General features: G+C 46.6%; 1 protein-coding gene across 3 annotated transcripts in view; it reads right to left on the reverse strand.

Moving 5' to 3' along the window:
- ASS1 (argininosuccinate synthase 1) overlaps window positions 1–2,227 on the reverse strand; it is a 76,800-nt gene extending 74,573 nt beyond the window's left edge. For 2 of the 3 annotated variants that reach the window (XM_053374456.1, XM_053374454.1), the window contains exon 1: window positions 2,126–2,227. The gene's annotated coding sequence lies outside the window, so the exon portion shown is untranslated. The remainder of the gene's footprint in view (window positions 1–2,125) is intronic. The other variant, XM_053374455.1, reaches the window with a different exon arrangement.
- Window positions 2,228–7,448: the final 5,221 nt, after the last annotated feature.

Below are 7,448 nucleotides of genomic sequence, written 5' to 3' on the forward strand. Positions count from 1 at the left end.
CAGCCCTGTGAGGAGAAATGGAGTCTCCTAATGTCTCTCAGCACCCTTAACAAATTACACTTCCCAGGATGCTTAGGGAGAAGCCATGGCTGTTCAAAGCAGTATGAGGATGTGGCCTCTGTTCCAAAGGCCAGTTTGAACAATAAAGTTCTTAAAAGACATCTGAAAGAAAACAGGGTGAAATCAGACTGCAGGCCGTTTGCAGCCCAAGAGCTGAAAGGTGTCCGGCTCTGCTTTAGAGATCCATGTGGCTGTTTCTACCATCATTTGTCCAATTAAAAGTTGTTTTTTTACCCCTCAGTGGACTTGGCACATTGTGTAGGTAGCCTCGTTGGCACCATCACGCCTGGCATCAGCATAAATGATTGAGAAGGCCAAACAAAGACCTCCACAGTTCCTGCTTTGGACAACCAGCCTGGACTGCATTTTCAATTTCCTCTGTGTGCAGCCTGGGATTTATTTGGAGGGGGGAAAGAAGAATCAATGTGGGTACCAGTTGCAGACAGAACAAAAGAATAGCCACAATCCACAACTTTTCTGGGTTTGCTTTTTTTTTGCTAAGTATTTGGGGGCTTCTGTACAAGCCAGCTCATGCAGCATGGTGTCAGGACCCGGGAGATTCAGGATCAGTCATGAAACTCACTGAGATGCCCATGAGCCAGTCCCTATCTCTCAGCCTAACCTACCTCACAGGGTTGTTAGGAGCATAAAAGGTGGGCATGTCCTGAAGAGTCAGTGTGGTGTAGCGGTGAAAATGCTGAATTATTTGTTTATTTCTAAAAATATTTAAATACCACTATTTCATATACAGTAGCACATAAAACCGCACTATAAAAACCATTATAAACAATTAGAATTAGAAATCAGCAAGCTATAGTGGAAAGATGTGTTTTCAATTCCTTGCATAAGTCTGACGGAACAGAAAAGTTTTCAGCAGGTATTTAAAAGTTGGCACAGAAGATGTCTACTGAATGTCCAGAGGCAGGGAGTTCCACAGGACTGGGCCAATGAAACTAAAGGCGTGGCTCTTTGTTCTTGTCAAATGAGTCTCACCAGCTGAGGGAATAGCTAACAATGCTTCTGCAGAGGATCTCAACAGCTGAGCCGGGATATAAGGGTTCAAGTTGTCCGTGAGGTATACCCTAGACCTAAGTTCTTCAAGGCTTGGTAATTTAATACAATGACTTTAAACCTGGTTCAGTAATAGATGGGCAGCCAGATTAACCTAGATTAGCCTAATCTGAGGTTCTGTCCCCCTAACAAAAGCCTGCCCCCCACAACAAAAATCCTGGCTATGCCTATGATTGTTTGGGTGTCATGAGCATAAAATAGGGGGAAAAGAAACAAAATGTTCCATTTCCAGAATCAAAGCTGGCTACAAGCAGATGATAGCTACTGTGAAAAGCATCTTTCTCCCCACCCCACAGTTTGCTGGATTTAAATACAACCCACCCACCAGCTAGAACAGAAGGCAAATAAGTTCATTACGAGAGGCTCCCTTTACTGAATATAGGGCAGAGCTGCTGGCGAATAACATTCATCAGAAGTTTTTCATTCTACTTTCCCCTTATAACTCAAGGAGCACCAAAAATGTTTGCTTTGGAGGTCTCCACAAATAGCCCTGCAAGGTAGCACCTGCTCTTTGTTAATGCATTTTGTGGGCACTGGGGAAAACTTGAATCTGAGGCTTCCCAGGTCATTCCCCTTAGTGGCTATCATTCACCCCCTTTCCTTACACCTTTATGATACGAAAACCACAGCTGTCAAGTTTCTAGTTCCACCTACTGCATAATGCATAGCAGCCCTGCTGGCATCTATGTGTGGCTATCTGAGCCTAGGTTTAAATGAGGGACTGGAGATGCCCAGTCAATGGGGGTTCACTGCCAGCTACCCTAGTGAAAAGCAAAAGCCCCAGAATTACTCTCGCACTTTCAAACAAGTTAAACATATACATGCAGTCCTATTCAAATTATTTTTCCACATTGCATTTATCCACTTTAGAACACAGCCTCAACTCTTCTTTCCTTGTCTTCTTGGATCTTAATCTCCTCTTTTAAAAAAAACCCCACCCCCTTTGCATTTTATCTCCTTCACCTTCTGTAAAATTCAGGAAACCCTCACTCACCCCACCACAGGGAATCTGCCACAGATGGAATAGTGCCACTCAGCACACAGAACTATGTGTGCCTCTTCTAGAGAGCCACCCCAGATTATAAATCACAGCCACTTGTTTGGGGTGGGAGGAGCCAGGAATGACTGAGGTGTGTCTAACTCTCAAAGGGACTGCTCTGCATACTGCGGACCTCCCTCTTCACTCATTCACATTTTCCTCTCTAAATTGGGTTACGGAGTGAGGAGGGTTTTAAAAAGGCAGCCTTCCCCAGGATTGAAAGGTCCCAACAAAGACCTCTGTAGTTCCTAAGGAAACCAAGCCTTATGAGGAACAGTTGAGGGAGTTGGGTATGTTTAGATTGGAGAAGACAAGACTGAGAGGTGATATGAGAGCCATCTTCAAATATCTGAAGGCAAGCTAGTTTTCTGCTGCTCCAGAGGTTAGGACCCAAACTGATGGATTCAAATGACAAGAAAGAAGGTTTCAACTAAACATTGGGAAGAGCTGTCTGATGGCAAGAAATGTTCCACAATGGAACAGTCTCCCTCGGGAGGTGATGGGCTCTCCTTTGTTGGAGGTTTTTAAACAGAGGTTGGATAGCTACCTGTCAGGGATTTTTCAGATGGGATTGTTGCATTTCAGGGGGTTTGACAAATGGCCCCTTGGGTCCCTTCCAACTCTACAATTCTGTGATTCTGTACTTTGGACAACAAGCCTGACAGAATGTATTATATAAGAACTGTAGTACGGCCAACTTTGGGGGGCACTCTTCTGCCTTTAACAGGAGTCAGGCAGGTGAGCAATTAGCAAGTGATGCTCTTCGTGGGTTAGAGGGGGAAAGTGCTGAGGAAAACTTTATTTTCTGCATGTCTGGCTGTAGGTTTAAAAACTCAGGGGCAGAATTTGGTAACCCCCTTGTCAACAGAAGATCCATGGCTTGTGATTGCTGGCTCAAGGCCAGAAAGAGAGAGAGATAGTGGGCTGCTGTGCTAGAGTGTCACCTGTCTTTTTTGGCACCTGGGTGTTGACATGGAGATGTTTGCTGACTCTGCATTCTTCACAATCCAATCCCCCTTTCTTATGCAGTCTTGTGGCTTCCAAACTCTGTGTGCTGAGTCAGCAGCAGACAAAGCAAAGAGCCAAGGCACACAATCTTGCCTATTCTGGATGCAGCCGCGGGACATCCCCTCCGTAAACACAGAAGGATTGCCCTCTTGGATCAGACCCCAAAGTCCATCCAGCTCACATTCCAAAAGCAGAACATTTGATGCTTTAGGAAGTTCAAAAGCAGGCATAACTGGAAATAGCCAGCCAGCCGTCCGCCCGCCCACCCCCCACTCTAGGGATGCAGAGGTAAGGAATTCAGTTCACTTTGTATTAAGGAGACAAATCTATCTTGTACTTTGCAAAACAATATGCAAACTGAAATTCAGCTATTCTTTTGAAATTCAGACTTATCCAAATTTTGCAATGCAGCTCTCCAGTCATGTGATACATGGAAAACCGCATGTGTTAAGTACAGTGTTCATTAAAATGCACACATTAGTGAAATAACATACCGAACAGTGGGTGGAGTATCACTGGGTTCATTTCATTGGAAAGAGAAAATTCTGAAGACTTTATAATACCAGGTTATTCACTGGTATATAGACTAAGTAGGTGGGAAGTTACTCTCTAATGTGTCATGAACTACCATTATTATTATCACAGAGTCATAGAATTAGAGTTGGAAGGGACCCCTAAGAGCAGGGCTGGATTTAGGTTTGATGAGGCCCTAAGCTACTGAAGGTAATGGGACCCTTTATATGTCCAGCTGTCCTTTGTCAACAACAAATCGTCGCTGTTTTTTGTGTTGAATATATACTATATGGCAGGGGTGTCCAACTCCCAACAGACTTCGGGAGCCGAAGTTGTTGAACTTCTTTTGGGGGAGCCAGCGATCTACCACAGATGTCCAGTGATCTACCGGTAGATCACGGTCTACCTGTTGGACGTGCCTGCTATATGGTCATTTAGGTATCTAAAGCCATTTGCCACTGTTGCTGTATGTAGGTTTTATTTTATTTGTTTTTTATCTTATATTTTGGAAATGTACATCCAGGTGGTTTTTTCCTTTAATTTTTTGGGGGGCCCCAAAGAGATTGGGGCCCTAAGCTATAGCTTGTCTAGCTTATACAGTGGTACCTCAGGTTAAGAACTTAATTCGTTGTGGAGGTCCATTCTTAACCTGAAACTGTTCTTAACCTGAGGTTCTCCGGAGCAGCAGAAAACTAGCTTGCTCCATCTTCCATGTGACAGCCCTTAAGCTATTTGAAGATGACTATCATCTCACATCTCAGCTTTCTCTTCGCCAAGCTAAACATGTCCAGCTCCCTCAAGCATTCCTCTTGAGGCTTGGTTTCCAGACCCTTGCTCCCCTTGCTCACCCCACTGTGTGCACTGTCCAGATTTTCTTCTTAAAACTTCCAGGCATGGGAACTCTGGTGAAGCACATCTCAGTCGCTCCCTGCCCCTCGTCTGCAGATGTGCCTCTCTAGCAAATTTCATTTAGATACCAAGAAACATCAGCACATTTTGCAGATTTGCAGATGTTTACCCAGGGTAAATTTGTGAGCGTGTGTAACCCCCATGGCTATAAAAGGCAGAGGTTCCTTCTATGCTTATCTCCAAAACTGCTCATGCTCCCCCCTGTGGAAGTGCCATGGTCTGATCACTACGCTCTGAAAGCCAAGATTGACTTCCCGCTCCTCCCCTGCTCGGGTGGCGAGCCTATTTGGGCTCGCCCGCGAAAACTGATGGATCCTGATAGATTCCGTCAAGCCTTGCGGGACCCTGCTCCTCCTGGCGACTCATTAGATGACCTTGTTGAGGACTGGAATAACCGGCTCTTGGCAGCCATTGATGAGATCGCGCCTAAGCGCCCTCTGCGACCCCGTTGAAACCAGGCCCCTTGGTTTACCGAGGAGCTCCGGAAAATGAAGCAGGATCTCAGACGGCTAGAGCGAGTATGGCGACGGACTCGTGACAGAGCCTCAAGAACATCTTATAGGATGCTTATGAAAACCTATGAGATGGCTATGAAAGCTGCTAAGAAATCTTACTTTGCAGCTTCCATTGCATCCGCTAGCTCTCGCCCAGCACAACTTTTTAGAATAATTAGGTCAATAACGTCCTTAGGAAGACAACCAAATTTAAGCACAAATTCGACCCACAGCTGTGAGGCATTCGCGAGCTTTTTTGCGGAGAAAGTCCTGTTGCTCCGCCGTAACCTCCCTGCCAATTTAGATACAGTGACTGAACTGGAGGCCCCTCGACTGACTTCAGGTCCAGTGTTGGACCATTTCGATCGGATACTCCCTACTGATGTGGATAGATTCCTCCAAGTTGGTAGACCCACCACCTGCCTCCTTGATCCGTGCCCGTCTTGGCTGATTAGGGAGTGTCCAGATGTCGTGCGGACCCCCCGGTTGAAATTATCAGTTTGTCCCTTGGCACGGGGACATTCCCAGGGGAACTGAAGGAAGCAGTGGTGTGTCTACTCTTAATGAAAACTTCACTAGATCCCTTAGACCTATCCAATTACCGCCCAGTTTCAAATCTTCCATATTTGGGTAAGGTAACTGAGAGAGTGGTTGCTGAACAGCTTGGTAAGTTTCTGAAGGAAACATCGGCTTTAGATCCATTTCAGTCCGGTTTCTGTTCTGGTTTTGAGACCGAGACGGCTGTGGTTGCCCTAACAGATGATCTCCGTTGACAACTGGATCGAGGCGGGTCAGGACTGCTGATCCTTTTAGATTTGTCAGCAGCCTCTGACATGGTCAATCATGATCTTCTGGACCACCGCCTCGCAGACGTGGGGATACAGGGCATAGCCCGTATCTGGCTGTGCTCTTTTATCTCTGGTCGGGGACAGAGGGTGGCACTAGGGAGGGAAATGTCGTCGCGCCACTCCTTTGTGTGTGGAGTGCCGCAGGGTGCAATCCTCTCCCCGATGCTTTTTAACATCTTTATGCACCCCCTTGCCCAGATTATCCGGAGCTTTGGGCTGGGCTGTCACCAATATGCTGATGACACTCAGCTCTATCTGCTGATGGATGGCCACACCGACTCGGCCCCGAACACACTGACCAGATGCTTGGAAGCTGTGGCTGGATGGTTTCGTGGGAGCCGATTGAAACTAAATCCTTCGAAGACAGAGGTCCTATGGCTGGGTCGGGATGGCATGGGGATGAGGGACCAACTCCCTTCTCTTGCGGGGGCCCAATTAGTGCCATTGCCTTCCATTAAGAGTTTGGGTGTAATCCTTGACGCCTTCCTTTCCATGGAGGCGTAGGTTACAGCAACAGCCAAGACGACATTTTTCCACCTTCGCTGCATCAAGCAGTTGGTCCCTTACCTTTCCCGCCCCAACCTGGCCACAGTGATCCATGCGACGGTCACCTCCAGGCTTGACTACTGTAATTCGCTCTACGCAGGGCTGCCCTTGAAGCTATCCCAGAAACTCCAGCGGGTGCAGAATGCTGCGAGGCTCCTCACGGGGTCTCTGCCATGGGAGCATATTCACCCAGTGCTTTTCAAGCTGCACTGGCTCCCGGTGGAGTACAGGGTCAGATTTAAGGTGCTGCTTTTGACCTTTAAAGCCCTTCACGGCCTAGGACCCTCGTACCTACAGGACCGCCTCTCCCAGTATGCCCCATGGAGAGCCTCAAGGTCCATAAATAGCAACACCCTAGTGGTCCCGGGCCCTAAGCAAGTTAGATTAGCTTCAACCAGAGCCAGGGCCTTTTCAACTCTGGCTCCGGCCTGGTGGAACGCTCTGCCTCATGAGACCAGGGCCCTGCAGGATCTGATTTCTTTCCGCAGGGCCTGTAAGACAGAGTTGGTCCGCCTGGCCTTTGGCTTGGAGCCAATTTGATTCCCTTCCTCTTTTTCTTTTCCTTTCTCCTCCTGCGATGAGGCTACATTTTAATATTTTAATGTTTCAATATTTTAAAGTTGTATTTTAATTTTGTTTTTAAGTTGCAATCATTCAACTTGTTTTTATTATTGCTTGTTAGCCGTCCTGAGCCCGGCCTTGGCTGGGGAGGGCGGGGTATAAATAAAAATTATTATTATTATTATTATTATTATTATTATTATTATGACAACAGTGAAGTGTTGCCTAGAGTAGAAACGGTTTAACAATGAGGATACCTTAGAAAGGTGACTGAGGACAACCCCAACTGTGCAACATCTACTGTAAAGAGTCCTCCTCAAGCTTGAACTGTGACCCTGAGGAAGCAGACATGGAGCATAGGAAGCTGCCTTATACTATTTGGCCATTCCAGCTCAGTAT

Source organism: Podarcis raffonei, chromosome Z (genome assembly GCF_027172205.1).
Source record: "Podarcis raffonei isolate rPodRaf1 chromosome Z, rPodRaf1.pri, whole genome shotgun sequence".
In the NCBI taxonomy this organism is placed as follows: domain Eukaryota; kingdom Metazoa; phylum Chordata; class Lepidosauria; order Squamata; family Lacertidae; genus Podarcis; species Podarcis raffonei.